Consider the following 17,561-nt stretch of genomic DNA (forward strand, 5'->3'; position numbering starts at 1 on the left):
GCCGGAATAGCTCAGTTGGGAGAGCTTTAGATTGCAGTTGTATACGCAACAGTCATCTAAAAGCCCCCCGGTTCAATCCCGGGTTCCGGCACGAATGGAACAGTTCGGCGGTTGACAATTTTTTCAGTCAGGTTAATAAATATAATAATGCTTTATTTTATGTAGACATTTTAAAATCAATTTTACTACAATTGGACATTGTTATTAAAATTAACGGATGCAACGTGGTGACAACGTTAATTAAAATTTCTTACATCACTTAAATATCTTATAAAAAAAATACACGTGTTTTTATATTAACAAATAAATGCTAACAACACATCTATTATCCATGTATTTTTATGGTTGTCATCATGGGCCTATCCCTACCACATATAGAGCGCGAAGCGCGACACGTATTATTGATTGTAACAATGAGTTGCGATAAAGGAAGCAGCCGCTTATCAAGAAGGAGCTGTGTCCCAGCAACCCGTTTCCCTAGAGTCAAGCACTCCTCGGAGGTTTTTTTTAAGAACACGTGTTACTATCCAGGTGGTATGGGCCCTTTAGCATTATCCGACCATTACGTCCATAGTCATCTTCCTTAGAAGTTGAGAAATTTTGAAATCCTTGTTCGAAGTCCAAAATTTTCATCCGATTGTTCCCAAACTTTCACAGGTTTTTTTTTTATCAATGAGGACCCAACCCAAACTCTATACGAGCAATATCGGACCATAAGTCCAGAATTATGTCTCTTTGAATTTAAAATATAAAGTAGAAAACTGCTTGGTTAGGTGATTATGTCAGATTCTTTCCAAACTCACAGTGTCTTCATATCAATGAGCATTTTTTACTCATTTAAAATGAGAAACATCGGGGCAATAAGTCCAGAATTGTTTTCTATTAAATTTGACAAAATAAACAATTTCCACTTGTTTAAAAGATTTCACAACTTTCGTCTGAATCTTTCCTAACTTGTTAAGTGTTTTTATATCAGTATTACTCGAACCCTATTGAAAATGATGAATATCGGAGTAATAAATCTATTATGATCTTTTACTGAATTTCAAAGTATTGTGAAATGCAGCTTCTTTATACAATTTACAGTTTTCATTCACTCTTTTTGTTTTCAAACTTTTACAGTGTTTTCATATCAATGAGTACTCAACGCCTATCGTAAATGAGCAACGTAAGAATGAGTTCAGAATCATCTCCCCTTGAAGTTGAGAAAAATATGAAATTACGCTTACAAGATGAAGCAGATTTTTTTAAACCTACACAGTTCTGTTCCATTAATGAAAACTACACACGGATACCAGTAAAAAAAGGAAACCAATGTAAATAAAATGAACTATTAAATATTTTGGGGTTACAACACAAAATCATAGATAATGGTTTTTCCAAAATCTTTTTCTATTTTGTTTAAAATAATCGGCCAATATATTAATATTTACAGTAAAACAAAATCGTTCCATGTAACTTCATTGGGTGCCTTTTACACTGAAATTCTCGACGCCCTTTGATGCTTTGCATCAATACTTATTTTGTCACAAAATTGCAACACATCAAAGCCAAGGCCAGCTCAAGTCAATCTCAACTGCTTTGACTTTAAAAGCCGTAACTCGTTCGCACATGGAACAGTATTACGGTCCAGTCACCAAAATATAACTATGCAGTAGACTAAATCATATTGCATTCTTCTGGTAATAAATCGCGTGCATCGATGCGTTCAATCATAAAATAAAAAAATAAATAAAGTTGATTTGTTTTACACGACATCGATGCGTTCAATCATAAAATAAAAAAATAAATAAAGTTGATTTGTTTTACACGACAGTTCGTTTCTTTTCATTCAAGCAGAAAATATGTGTGTACTGCGATATGATATTGTGTTGTACGCCATCTGACTGAATGGATGCACGTAATTCGATATCCATTAGAAGACCATCAATCTAAAACAATCATTACGTTCTTACACACTTTTAGCGTCACTGTGAGACTCCGACGCATTTGTGAATCAGAGCCAATATTCAGCTCTGAATACGCATCAACATCAAACACGGAGAAAGAAGACACAGCGTTGGATAAAGAGTGCATGTTGAAATTGTACATATGTTGTGAATATTGCAAATATACTTTGTTAATATTCTTGTTAATGCTTGAGATCCACACTGCGCCTTGTGAACCATGTAATGTTACCCAGAATAAAAAAGTATATATAAAGTGGATCGATGACATTTACTAATACAATTACTAGTAGAATTGTCGTTACTCAATCATTTGAAGAATACATTACACGCATTAATAATAGGTGGTGCAAGTATACAACACATTTAAATAGTTTCTTATGCATTAAATACCAAACTTCTTTGTTTATTTCGTCACTAACATCAGACAATAAGACCACACGACGTTAGCAAGAAATTATGTTTCGATTAGATTTCTGCATGTTTATTTGACCTTTACAGTTCGATCCTATTCGTGGTTCGAGTTTAACACAAATTCGGATTCTGATAAACCACATGAATAAATTAAACACTTTGGGAATTTCAACTTCAGATAATCATAGTTCGCCAATACCATGCCATTTTAAACATATAATATCCACATAAACATGTAATTCACCGGGTTTACACGTAAATGTATGCGATTTTAAGATTACTGGACTTTTATATGTTTGTGATATGTTGTCGGAATTTTTCAGATCACTACCTACATTTATACGATGTTGACAGAACCGTATTTAATCATCATCCCTTAACATAATATTTGTATTTTGTTTGTACATATAACCTTTTGTGTTGTTTTCTTTTAATCTATGTATGTTTGTTTAGAAGAAAAATCTTCTTACATATGATAATGTTTAGCAAAACACAATGTTTTTCTTTATGAAATAGCTATTTTTGTAACTTGGATGGTGAATTGTTGTGTACAGTGTACTTATCTGACCTTTATTTCTATTTCACTAAAATATCGTTTGAAGAAGAGACAAAAACACTGTCTTTATAATTTAATGCCACCTATTTTTGTCAATGAATGATATAAATATTGCGTCGTTGAACTGTCGCGGTCTATATGGGAGCAAAAACGAAAGGATAAAAAAAAGAAAGAAAAGGACTAGCATATTCATGTTTGCTATAAAATTATTATTATTATTATTACTATAAGCTACCATATAATCTACGGTGTTATACATATATACTTTTTGTATCTCAGATCACTAATTCAATTAGTTTGTGTATTTCCAGTGTAAGGAAATGCGCTGTTTATGTCTCTATTGGAGACCAGTCGTTTATTATTGTTATAATCTCACATTTATGATTATTTTTTTTTACTCCTTCTTTTTTATGGAATATTCATCCTTTTGTATCCCTTATTTTTGTTTTCTAATTTTGTTTGTTTGTGTAGACATCTTACTTCTTATAATAGAAACCAACTGGACACGTTTTCAAATAGAAACTAACTGGACAAGCACACATACATTATCATTTACATCACCCTTTTTTAAATGATCAAGCTATGTACTTTAAATGTAAAAGGGCTAAACAGCAAAGATAAACGCATAAAAATCTTCAAATGGCTAGACGAAAAAAAATATAATGTATGCTTATTACAAGAAAGTCACTTGACACACACTTTAGCGCAAACCTTAAAAAATGAATGGGACGGGGATATCTACCTCAGTGGACAATGTACTAATAAACAAGGCATTGCCTTTCTGATAAAAAGTAACATAGGGATCACAGTTGATAACCTTAACGAAATAATAATTGGCAGACTAGCAAGTATAGATATCAAAATACATGAAACAGAACTTACATTAATCAACGTTTACGGTCCCAACATAGATGATTCCGCATTTTACGAAACATTACAATCCTTTATAATTAGTAACCAAGATAAAAATATTATAATCGGCGGTGATTTCAATACTGTCCTGAACCCATTATTAGATAAAAAGAATGGAAACATTTATACTCATCCTAAAAATAGAAACATTTTAAATAACATAATTGAAAACTACAATATGATAGATATCTGGCGTACAGTATACCCAAACGAAAGCAAATTCACCTGGCACTCAAACACAAAACCAACAATATTTTGTAGATTAGACTAATTTTTAATATCTGAATCTCTTTGCAACATTATTGACACATGTAACATAAAACCAGGATTTATGACTGACCACTCTATAGTTGAACTTAAACTGCACAATATACAACCTGAAAGAGGCCCAGGATACTTTAAAATTAACAACAGCATCTTATTGGATACACAATATCAAACACAAATAAAACAGGAAATATTAAATACAGTTCAAAATAATAAAGATGCAAACCCAAACACCTTATGGGAAGTAATTAAAGGAAATATACGTAACACAACAATTAGATACACATCATTTAAACGTAAAGAAACACACAAACTTGAAACTGAAACCATCAAAACCATTGAAACACTTGAAAAACAATTGCATCAAACAAACACAAAGGATACCACCGACATTGAAAATGAAATAACATTAAAAAAACAAATATTAGACGGAATTTATCATACACATCTCAATGGAATAATACTAAGAGCGCGTGCACAGCATGTTGAACACAATGAAAAAAATACAAAATACTTCGCAAACATTGAAAAACGTAGAAGTGAACAAAAAACTGTACACAAAATAGTAGTCAATGGCAAAGATATAACAAACATGACTCAAATACTAGAAGAACAACGTTTATTTTTCGAAACACTCTATAAACGAAAAAATGTTGAAAATAACACCCTTTTTAAAAATACACATCACGCTTTAGACCAAGAGGAAAAACAACTGTGCGACGGATTACTTAATGAATATGAATGTGGATTAGCCCTAAAAGATATGCAAAATAACAAAAGCCCAGGATCTGATGGCATCACAATCGAATTTTATAAAATATTCTGGAATGATATAAAAACACATCTAATTAATTCACTTAACTATTCATTTAACAACGAAAACTTAACTACGCTACAAAAACAAGGTATTATATCACTCATTCCAAAACCTGGAAAAAACTTAGAATCCTTATCAAACTGGCGCCCGATTAGTTTACTAAATAATGATTATAAAATTGCAACTAAAAGTATAGCAAACAGAATAAAAAAAATATTACCATCAATCATTTCAAAATCTCAATCTGGTTTCATAAAAGGACGTTACATTGGTGAAAACGTTCGTCTTATCCAAGAATGCATAAACTATTTTAACAATTCAAACAATCCTGGTCTTATATTCTTTGCAGATTTTGAAAAGGCATTCGATTCACTCGATCATTCATGTATGTTCTCTTGCTTAGAAAATATGAACTTTGGTGAAAGTCTCATTCAATGGGTTAAACTATTCTATACCGATATTAACAGTATAATCATTAACAATGGCTTCTTTTCAAATAGTTTTAACATCGAACGAGGGGTTCGACAAGGATGTCCACTCTCATCATCGCTATTCATTATTTGCATCGAGTATCTATCACATCACATCCAATCAAATAAACACATAAAAGGCATATCACTAGATCCTGATAAAGATATCAAACAGTCCCTATTTGCTGACGATGCAACTTATTTCTTAAACGACAATTAAGATTCTTTCCATAACCTAATAGAGTCACTAACCATCTACGGAATGACATCGGGTCTTAAACTAAACAAAAGTAAATGTTCTGTGCTACGAGTAGGTAAATTAAAACAAAGTAATGTCGTATATAAAAAAGAAATGAAATTTAATTGGACATCCGATGAAACCACAACGTTAGGAATTACTTTCACAAATAATGAAAAGGATACAGTTCTTAAAAACATACTACCTAAATTACAGAATTTCAAAAACTGCTTAAAATCATGGCATCACCGTAAACTTACACTAATCGGAAAAAACACAGTATTGAAAACATTTGCACTTCCTAAACTAATTTATGTATTAACAGTTCTCCCAAATCCACCAAATGATGTTATTAACGATATAAAATCAGCAATATTTAATTTCATATGGGACGGTAAGCCTGATAAAATAAAACGAACTCAGTTAATTCAATCTGTAGAAAATGGAGGTATTCAATTAACGAACATTGACTCATTCTTGAATGCAATCAAATGCAGCTGGGTTAAAAGATACCTAGATAATACCAATACGAGTAATTGGAAATTATTCTACCAGAAAATCCTAAAACAATATGGTGACTCCTTACTCTTTGAATGTAACATCAGCAATACTATCTTACATGAAATTGCAAACAAAAACATATTTCTGTCTGATGTTCTATCAGCATGGAGTGATGTCACTCATAACCTAGAAACCAAAACCAGCAGTAAAACTATTTTATGGAACAATAAAGACATAACTTCAAACAATAAGACGTTTTTCTATAAAGATTGGTTTGAACGAAGCATTAAATATGTCGACCAATTATATGACTACAGAATCAAGGATTTCTACTCTTTTGATGATATATGCTACATATACGGAATACCTTCAAATAATTTTCTGAAGTACTACACACTAATCAAAAGCATACCCATGCATATTAAATCTGAAATCAATACAAATAATACACCATGTACTCAAACAACATTCGTAGAAAACATACTTGGAAGAAAAAACAAACCGAATAAAATATTTTACACACTGCAAATTAAAAAACCTACAGAAAACTCCAAAACCCAAAATAAATGGCAAGCCCTTTTCGGAGAACATGAACTTAATTGGAAACACATATTTACCATACCATATAAAGCAACTATTGAAAGCACACTGAGAAATTTTCAATATAAATACATCCATAGAATAATAGCTACAAATAAATATCTCTTTAAATGTAAATTATCTAACTCAAATTTGTGTGACTTCTGCGGTGAAAACATCGAAACTATAGAACATCTTTTTTGGGAGTGCAAACACACCCAGCCTATTTGGAATCAATTAGTATCTTTTCTTGAACAACAGCAACTAAACGTTAAACTATCTTTCTTAAATGTAAGTTTCGGAATTTACTCATTGAAATCAATAGACTGTAATAATATTGTGAATTTTATTCTTATATTGATGAAATATTTTATCTTTAACATGAAGTACAAAAAACAAGTACCAAATTTTAATTGTTTTGTCAATAGTCTTAAACTAAAAATCCAGATTGAGAAAAAAATAGCCCTCAGTAATGACACATTACAAATCTTTGAACAAAAATGGAATCGGATTAAATTCTTATAATGTTTGTCCACTTATATACATTTCACTCTAATGTTAGTTTATATTTCTAAAATATTTTTGTATATAATTTTTTCCATCTTATAAGATCATTGTGAATATACAACAAAACACACAAGTCCAGTATGCTTTCTTCCGACTTTATACAACTCATCATTTTTCATAACTATTCTTCTGTTGTTCTTTTTTTTCTCTTTTAAAAAAAAGATCATTGTGAATATACAACAAAACACACAAGTCCAGTATGCTTTCTTCCGACTTTATACAACTCATCATTTTTCATAACTATTCTGCTGTTGTTCTTTTTTTTCTCTTTAAAAAAAATATATATTAGCATATCTTGTATAACATGTCTAAACTTAATTGCTTTGTACAACCACTATGTTGTATGATAATATACATGTATACATTGTATGTATTATATTGAATAAAAAAAAAAAAAAAAAAAAAATTAAAAAAAAAAAAAAATGTTGTCGGAATTATGTACTTATAAAGTCATCGCGGTCTAATACTTTGAGTTCAATAATATTGGTATGCGTTTATTAACAAAAATCTCCCACTTAAGGCCCGGTCACACCGAGGTAACGGACGAGAAACGGATATAAAATCATTTTATCCGTTCGTGTCCGTTCTTATCCGTTTAATGTCCGTTTGATATCCGGTGAATCCGCTCCTTGTTCGGCGATGTCCGGTGACATCCGTTCCGTCCGGTGGGAAGTTTTGAGCATGTTCAAAATTTCCACCGGATAAAACGGACAGAGATCTCCGTTTAATGAACGGTCTTCATACGCTAGTTTACAGTTTGTTCGGAACTCGTGCGCTACACCTCCTGTACGTATCCGGTTTATGTTCGTTAATGTCCGGTTGTCCTGGTCCTAACGCATTTTCAATAAATAATAACGGACAGCTAACGTATACAAATTGCATTGTGTCTAGTTATTGAGTGCGCACACTGCAACACTAACCTCCTAAATTGTATATTACCATTAGTACTGTATTGTGCACATATCTTGAAATGCACACAGTTATATGCACCATATATCCAGTAGTATATTTTTACCTAATCATCCACCAAAGTCATGGATTATCTACTGTGTCTTACACTTATAACTTATAATCCACGCTAGCTTATCATACTGTTATCTTTTACACGTCAGGTTTGTAGAGCAGTCATAGATGAGTATGCTGACGAGGTGATGCCGTTGCCAACAACAGCTGCCGATTGGACGCGACTAGCTGACATCATCAGGGCTTCCCCCATACTCTTGGTGCTATTGATGGCAAACATATTGCCTGCAAATGTCCACTAAGATCCGGGTCTACGTAGTTTAACTACAAAAAGTATGTTTCCGTTGTCCTGATAGCTCTGGTGGATTCTGACTACAAGTTTGCCTGGGCTGACATTGGAAGCCGTTGTGCTGCATCCGATGTACAGTTGTGAAACGAGTCAGACCTGAAGGCAGCAGCTGATAACGGAGACCTTGACCTGCCAGAACTTTAAGCTGTGACTCACATGATACTAAGGATGTACCCTACTTTTTCACAGGAAAGAAAATATAAAAGTGTTCGACCGGCCAAGATTTATTTATTTATTAATTTTATTTTTGGCCTAAGTGTACCTAAACATTCATGGTTAAGAAATAAACATGCATATGCATTAAAAACAAAGCAAATAAAATTATGATACTTTAAAATATAAATAAAGCATGCCATAATATCACCGTTTTTTGTACGTTGAAGTTCGGTACTTTTCCGTTTCACTCACGTTGGGATGACGTTTCGTCCGGTACTAATGCGTTACCCTGCCGTTTTATCCGGTATAAGTCCGTTACTCGCACGGTAATATCCGTTAGCAGACCGTAAATTATTCGGTACATATCTGTTAAACGTACGTTTCTTTCCGTTACATCACCGGTACTTGTGCGGTCATTGTGTGTTTCCTACGTTTCACACACCGATTGCGAGTGTCTTGAGCGGCACAGCAGGTAAATTGTATGACCGGATAACCAAAATCTGCATATTTTGTCCGTTTTCTCTCCGTTACATATTCGTTAGTCGGTCTGACCGGGCCTTAATATGGAGTGTAAATTGGTGAACACTACGTCGTGATTCAATCGAACACATGTTACGTACGAGTAGGAATCTTTTAGTGAATTACCAATCAAGGCTGTTTCCATGCCAACATTATTTATACTATCAAGCACAGCACATTTAGCAATAAAGGCTCGCTGCGAATACGGCAATATTTATTTTGCCATATAGAAATAAAATGTGACCAAGCCATGAAATATGTTCATAATGACAAAATCACACGCAAAAAAAAAGACAATCCCAAAGGTTTCAAGCTGTTGGATTATTCGATGTGATAATTAAAAACGGGCATGAGTATAGGGTCCTGTTAAGATTCCAGACGTATATATTACTGACCGCAGATAATTTAACAACTGTTCAATAATATCAGTGCTCCAAATATAGCCAGGTATAAGGTAGTTTAGAACATTTGTTACATATGTTGAAAACAGTGTTTTCAAGTATGATGTACATAAACAATTAAATCGTGAATGGTATTGGTGTTGTATGTCTAAGTTTGCTTCAGACTGGCGTGTTAAATGTATACAATGAATTACATAAACAGAATGTAAACTGTTTTGCATCTGTTGTTGCTGTTTTAACTAGTTTTATGTGTCATCATATAGGTCCGTTACATGAATTTCGCAAGTGTTTTCCCTATTTGCCATGCCAGCAAGATCTAAATACCGGTATTCTTACAGGAATAATACGAATATTATTTGACATTATCTGATTTGATATGAGGTTCGTTAAGTTGGTTATTAGTGGTTGGTCGTCAATTTATATTTGAATCAAAGTCTCTTCAGACAAACAATCCAAAATGGAATATAAACCGGTGGGTAATCGGGATAAATAAATTGTTTCTGTAATTGAACAGTGTTAAATTGTTTCTGTAATTGAATAGTGTTATATTAAATCAACGTGAACATTTCTGTCATTCGCATAAATACAGTTTAAGGTCATTTCTGTACTTATATTACTGAGGGAACACACAATACTTTTTTTGCAGTGCATAAATATGTGTGACTGTCACAGTATTGTTATTGTTGTGTGTGTGTTTTATCGTTGTTCCATAAAGAACTAAAACGAATGCCCACTTTTCTGTGCGTAAAATGTTTCTGCAAGCATATTTACCTTGGCCGACTTATAAACACAGCTCAGAAGCATTTGATGAAACCTATTATGTTTGTTGACATGTTAAATGTATTTAAACTCAACACAATCTAAGCTATTTCCTTTAATCTTAAAAGCACATTCTCAAGTTTTCGTCATTTTAATGTTACATTTCATTTATCTTGCAAATGTTTCACCAATTTCAAAAGGGTTCTTCCTTATCATTTATGGGACACGTTTTGTAAGGTACACATTGCAAATTACAAGATTTGTTTTCACAAATGTGTGTCCTTTTAGAAGTTAAACACCCGATTTTTTTTCGTTAAACGTTTATCTTTGAATGTAGATTTTTCAGTTTCGGGACTTTATGAATATTCGTAATATCTAAACCCATATTTGCCTGTGTCGTACACCCAGGCTGATCAGGGACGACATGTTTCGCAAAAATAGATTGTGTTTTCGCAAAAAGAAGACTTCCTTTATTCGAAAAAAAAATTTAAGTGGGCGTTCCAGATTAGCCGGTGCGGATTTCAGATGTAAATCTTGGTCGACATTTTAAATACGTGCATTAAGCCTCATTTTCACCGAGTGAGGCTAAAATATAATTGTGATACACTTAAGCACTTACAGTATCTTTAATAAATCAACTCATTTCCTTTTTTCTTAAAATAATGTTTCCTTGTTTTTATTAACTCATGTTCACTTCCTTTTGCGTCAATATGCTCATTTTATTATGCCGAATTTCTTAACATTTAGTTCCGAGAGATATTTAAAACAACAATATAATTTTTAATAGTCTATTTCGACAGAACAAATTATCGTTTGTGTTTTATCATGTAAGGTAAGAACACATCATTTAGTTTTAATTGACATTGGAAAGTTTCTGTTGTTGTTTTTGTAATGTTTGTTGTTGTTTTTTTGCGGTACATATAATTGTGTAATAGTGTAAGTTTGTTACAATACTTACAACGTCACTTGTTTGTATACATTTGCATGTGTACACATGTAAACAATCATGTTAATGTTCTTGAGACGACATTTAGGAGATTAAGTATACCATTATCAATGTTTTATAAATCATCAGAAAAACGTCCAGATATTTTGCATCACAAACTATATTCAATGCCTAAAAATAACTATTATGTTTCATTTTCTATTTTTTTGTCTATAATAAACAATCACCAGAAATTATACAATAAACATCATACAAAGAGGTGCATACTTAAAGACACCGTGTTTTTATTCGTTGTTTTACACAACTCTTTTTTTACAAATGCGGTCATATACCTTCTAATGCACATGTAATGAGTGTTGGCTTTGCTAATGGATAAATTCCCCGTGAAATGTCCATAGCAATGTTCATTTCCAGCAATAACATGCATCAGAGAGCATAAAACACTTGTTTACGTTTACAAGTAATGTTTGCTCATTAAATTCCGCCTTTTTCACAGAACGCTTAGCGAAAATATCAACAATTCCATACTCTATCAAAGCATGAAATTGCATTGTATATTGGAATGATAGATTGGGCAATTGCGTTTCACTTCGGCGTATGAGCATTATAAAATGCTAAATCTTGTTTTTAGTCACTGATTCGAGACATACATATATAATGTGTTTTGTAGTGTTCTTTTCGCAGGAAAAGGAGATCATTGTGCAAGAGGCTCTTCCTACATAATCTTCTGGAATTGTAGAACTAGCCTCATGCATTCCTTCATCCTCACACACTCCTTGCGATACAAGGCTGTGGGTTTCAACCTGGGATACCGCGCAGTTGGCAAACTGTTCAACATTTTGAGGCTATAAGCGAAAACCAAGGATAAGACAGACATCATCAAAAACATGCTATTTTTCTGATGATTCTGCTCTGAATGCTGTCCCAGAAGTTGATACGCAACACATTGTTGACAATTTTCTGGCGAGCGCACAAACTTTGGTCTTACGATCAGCACATCGAATACTGAATTCTTCCAATAGCCCACACCTGGAAAGCCTTACGTTGAATCAAACATCACTGTCAACGGCTAGAGACTCAACACAGTTGACCGCTTCACTTATTTCGGTAGTACACTCTCACATAATCACCACATCGAAAACGAAGTGAACATGCGCATAGAAAATGCCAGTTTCACCGTTTGGAGACTATACCCAAACGGTTGGAACAGAAGAGGCATCACCAGCCGGACCGAACTTAAAGTATAGCGTAAAGTGGTGCTCCCAATGCTGCTCTATGCATCAACAACAAGGACTGTAAATCAACGAAATGCCAGGAAACTAAAAGTAATAATAATGATTTGCGGTATAATAACTAACAATAAGTATTAATTATGTATCGGAATTTTTTTTACAGAGAACCTTTATGGAGCAAACTAAAATAACATAGTGGCATTTATGAGCGTTGTTCGTTTACGAGGATATTTAAAACATGTTTCTGCTAAAACTTACACAGAACTTATCTGATCATTTTATGTCCACCCACAGTAATTGTTCCATATGTCATTTACTTCTCGCTGAGATCGTACCGGAAGATGTGTGATTTCGTAAAGATGGTATTTGTCTTTTCCATTTGACAAAAGCTTAAGTGATGTCGTAACCCTTTTATTTTAATGCATTCTGTTTCCCTCTGTTAATATGTTTACAATGATGTTGATTATTAAATGTTGATTCAGATGTCAAACATAAGCAAACTCGTACTAAAAACTATTGTCCCTTTAACGTTCTTGAAACACAACGTCTTCTTCATATCTATAATAGCCTGAACAACGAATTAGGTGGTAAATATGAGTATGCAGATATACCAAATGCGGATATTCAGAGGATGTTGTAGAACAAATGAGTATGAAATATGCGTTGACAGGAAATTGTACCGCTATGGATCGGAGAGTCCCCTATGTATTTCCCACCATGAGGAAGTTTTAAACATAATTTATACCGACATTAAGTATATATAAGGTTATTCCTTAGAGGCAGATAAAGCTACACATGTATCTCAATAAGCATAAAGCTTTCGCTGTAATCGATAAAAAAATAAATAGCTTTAAAGTAATTAACATTTGTGCACTTTGCTCAATATCTTTTATTTTAACATGCTATTTTTATAAATGCTTTATGGACATATATTGAATACTATAACTAAACATTTTGTTATCGCTACAACGGCTGCTGATTGAAATAATATTTACAATCGATACTTGCAAATGACATCCAGTGAGGCTTTCGTTAATTGATTTAAAAAAAACCTAATTACCGATAGGGTTGCAAATCCGATATAGTTGTTATCATCTATAATATGTGGAGAAGTAATGCAGGAGGTCTATTGGAATTTCGGGCAGCAACACATATTTCGTTCTTATTAATTATAACATGCTCTATTCGGGTTTTGTAGGTGGCAATGACTCAATATATGTTATCCTACACACCATTTAAGGAAACAAGTTTGGATTTCTTGTGAATTATGATGCCGTCACAGCTGTGTCGTTTAGAATCGTTGTTACATACACAATAAAGGCTCGATAATTTGCCGTTAAATAGGATACTATGCACAATAGTTCGATCCGTATATTTGCAATTAAAATCTGAAATTATGACTGCTCTTCACTACAAACAGATTGTGCTGTCATGGTTGGTGCATTGATTGCTCTTTGACATTTAAACTCATTCGAACACACATATTACACGCGCTTTCCCATCAAAACACAAAAAGGGACTATTAGGGCATAATTATCGTTTCTAAAAACGTCTGAACGTGTTTACGCTTATACTATTCGATATAACAATGACCTTAGATATAATCATTACATTGAATCATCGTATTAATTAAAAAAATCACATAACAATGAATGCACACAAATCCACTCCACAAATCCACAAAGGGTTTTTAAACAATTCTAATGATGCGTTGTATTGTTGTTGTTCTGCCCCCACCCCCACCACCGCTAGGAATATCCCGAATTCTGTTTTGTTGATACAAACGTTTAATTAACATTAAAATATTTCAGTTTCACTATATTGTTCCATATTTTTGATTGATTGTCAAGAGAGATCTCCAATCTAAACTTGATAAGGAAGCTCTTTGACTTAAATATATGTATTATTACGATAAGATTGAAACATATATACATGTTGTTCTTTTATGGTTGACTGAGTGCAAGGTTTGTGTCCAAACATTATTATGGGAGGGTATTGTGGTAAACTTGCTATTTATATATACACTTCAACACCGTTATTTCGAAGTCGTCGGGACCGTTAAAAAAACTTCGGATTAACGATAATTCGAAATAAACATTTTACAGACGACTTCTTTGATTCTGTAATAATAAAACGTTGTGGAATTCGCATGGTTCGGGTACACGCTACTATTAATAAATGTTTACTTTTTTTGTCAGATTGCAATAGATTTCTACTTGTAACAAACGAAGGAATAAGACGATTCTTGTTCTTCTTTTTATGTTTTCTCTAAGTACAGAACATATTAAATATAATGAATATGCACTAATTATCAGAACATATAAAATATAACGAATAGCACAAAGTACCAGCCCATATAAAATATAACGAATAGCACAAATTGTCATACATGACGTAAATACAGATGAATACATTTTCGGAAAAGGATTAACATTTTTTGTAAATAAGACGCGATGTCTCTCTGAACAGCACTAAACTGGACGCGTGTAACATATTTCTCCTATTTGTCAAGGACATGGAAGAACTCACTCCGCCCGTGTTTTACTCGCAGAAGGTAGAGTTTATATAAGATGAATTTCCTTGGACAACATTTAGTCAGACCTAACGTGACACGTTTATTTGTTACTAAAGAATGCAAACTACATAAATAGTAATTATCGGCTTTTGACGACATTATAAAATTAACACGATACGCGCAGACGACAGAGGTGTAATTATCAGCTTTTGACGCACCACGCCCAGACGACAAAGGTGTGAAATTATGCTCAGCGTTTTGCAGCTTTGACTTCGGATTAAAGATTGATGATTAGGTGCGAATTATAGTGTTGGGACCGACAGAATCACTTCGAATTAACGAATTTTTTCGGTTTAACAAAGTTCGGATTAACAATGAAATTTTACATTAAACAAAGAAGAACCTAAATCGGGACCGGAAAAATACTTCGAAATAACGGTGACTTCGGATTATCGGTGTTCGAAATAACGGTGTTGAAGTGTATAGATATCCGAAGACTTTTGTAATTGCTGATGTTTTCAATTTATTTAACATTATACAAATTCCAATCCCTATGTAATTTCATGTAGAAACCACAACTTTACCGTTATATAAAAGCCACCTTTTGCACATAGAAACCCTCATTACTATACCAATTCCGAAAAGTCTAAACTGTTTTTACGCCTTTGAGTAAAAATCAGTATTTCTATATAGAATACAGCCTTAAATTAACCAATTATTTGGTAAAATGTAATTTTTAGAACATTATTATTTGTTCTGTCTCAAGAGTATGTTTCCAGAGTTCACTGCGGAAAAGATATGTACACACCAAGCACGACTTTATTATTTATACGCTTTTTTTCCAACAAAACATGTTCTTCAAGTTGGGTTGTATTGTTAGATATATATATATATATATATATATATATATATATATATATATATATATATATATATATATATATATATATATATATATATATATATATATATATATATACAAGTATCTGTCTAAGACATATATTACTTTATTTTAATATGTAATATACTGCACAGGATTGGAACCAATTTGTTGGATGTAACACTTGCTGCAGGTAATTATTCCACAGGTTTGACAACAGATCAGTAATTGATATTTGCTTGCCCTGAATGCGGTCTATTACACAGTTCCCTGTGCCCAATTAATACACTAATGAAATTCTAATTTAGCGCGATTGTCAGATGTTTATTACTTCATATCATGTCATTCGCCACCACATAGATGAGTTGTTTATAATAATTTAATGTAGCAATGGCTAACTCGTAACAGCATTTATGATAATAAATATACTAGATACGTATGTGGGTTGAACAAGTGCAAGAACATTCATACCAATTAAATAGTTTCCTTTTTTATACAGGTGCGCAAGGTGTAGTGGCGATGTTTACATCGCTTACGTATGATTTATATTTTAAAACGTTAGCAAAAGGTTAAAATACCAGTTGTGTTGTAATTCGTGAGGAAAATACATTACTGAAGTCAGATGCTGAAAGTTGAGTGGAAACGGTCAAATGTAAGAAATAGTGTTTAACATATCTAAAATAAGTAATGTAGAAAGTTACTACAGCAGAAAAAAACAACAAATAAAAGTGTAGTTTATCAAATAAAACCCGATGACTAAGCAGTTTTAAAATTACATGAAATACATCTTAGATATGGCAGCCCTGAACACACGGTAATAGGGCGTGTATGCATGGTTAAATCATGTAATCCGCGTCATGAGAAAATGGGTTTTATACCACTTGCGGCCAGCGTAGCGTCAGCCCAGTCGAAGCAATCGCGCAGCCTCGTCACGAGCTGTCCTGTCCGGTTACAATACAACGAAACCTAGCCGGACTTTATACCGGATATTTTATCGAATGTGTTTATTATATCGCTTTGAATTTCACATGTACCGTATTGTTCAAGGAAGAATAACAACAGTCTGTACTTGTATGTATTCAGTGGCTTGGTTTCCTTTAATATGGAGAGCGGTGGTAGAAGTGCTAGTTTTCAAATTAGTCGACTTAGGAACACTTTCATTTAACAAATTGGTGCAGACTAATATAAACAAAGCAGATATTGATTTGTACCAGCTGGAGATACATTTTATAATTGCTAGGTCGTTTGTTTACGGAGTGAACAATGACAGAGAGCATCCACGAAAGACAAAAATACACTCAAACGGATACACTTGGGGCTACTGCCTAGGAAACATCATTTGCAAAGATAAATGCACACATTAATCTTAGTTAACTTTAATAAATGTAATTAGAAAATCTTCAATCCCTGGGTTCAATCTCCAATATAAGGTTATTATCGTACTTATTATCGTTTTTGTCTGAATGCCTTCTAGGAAAATTCACTTAACCTACTACTTTAAAGCAGAAATTAATAAATATGCTCTTTTCAAAAGACAATGATAAATTTGTAACAATTATTATTTAAAATTATAA

The 17,561-nt window shown here is 33.0% G+C and overlaps 1 non-coding gene across 1 annotated transcript; it reads left to right on the forward strand.

Moving 5' to 3' along the window:
• On the forward strand, nt 1-91 carry Trnac-gca (transfer RNA cysteine (anticodon GCA)). Its single transcript is given in 2 exon segments — nt 1-37; nt 55-91. It is a non-coding gene; the product is annotated as a tRNA-Cys (tRNA).
• Nucleotides 92-17,561: the final 17,470 nt, after the last annotated feature.

The sequence above is a fragment of the Dreissena polymorpha genome, chromosome 8, assembly GCF_020536995.1.
Source record: "Dreissena polymorpha isolate Duluth1 chromosome 8, UMN_Dpol_1.0, whole genome shotgun sequence".
NCBI classification, from domain to species: Eukaryota; Metazoa; Mollusca; class Bivalvia; order Myida; family Dreissenidae; genus Dreissena; species Dreissena polymorpha.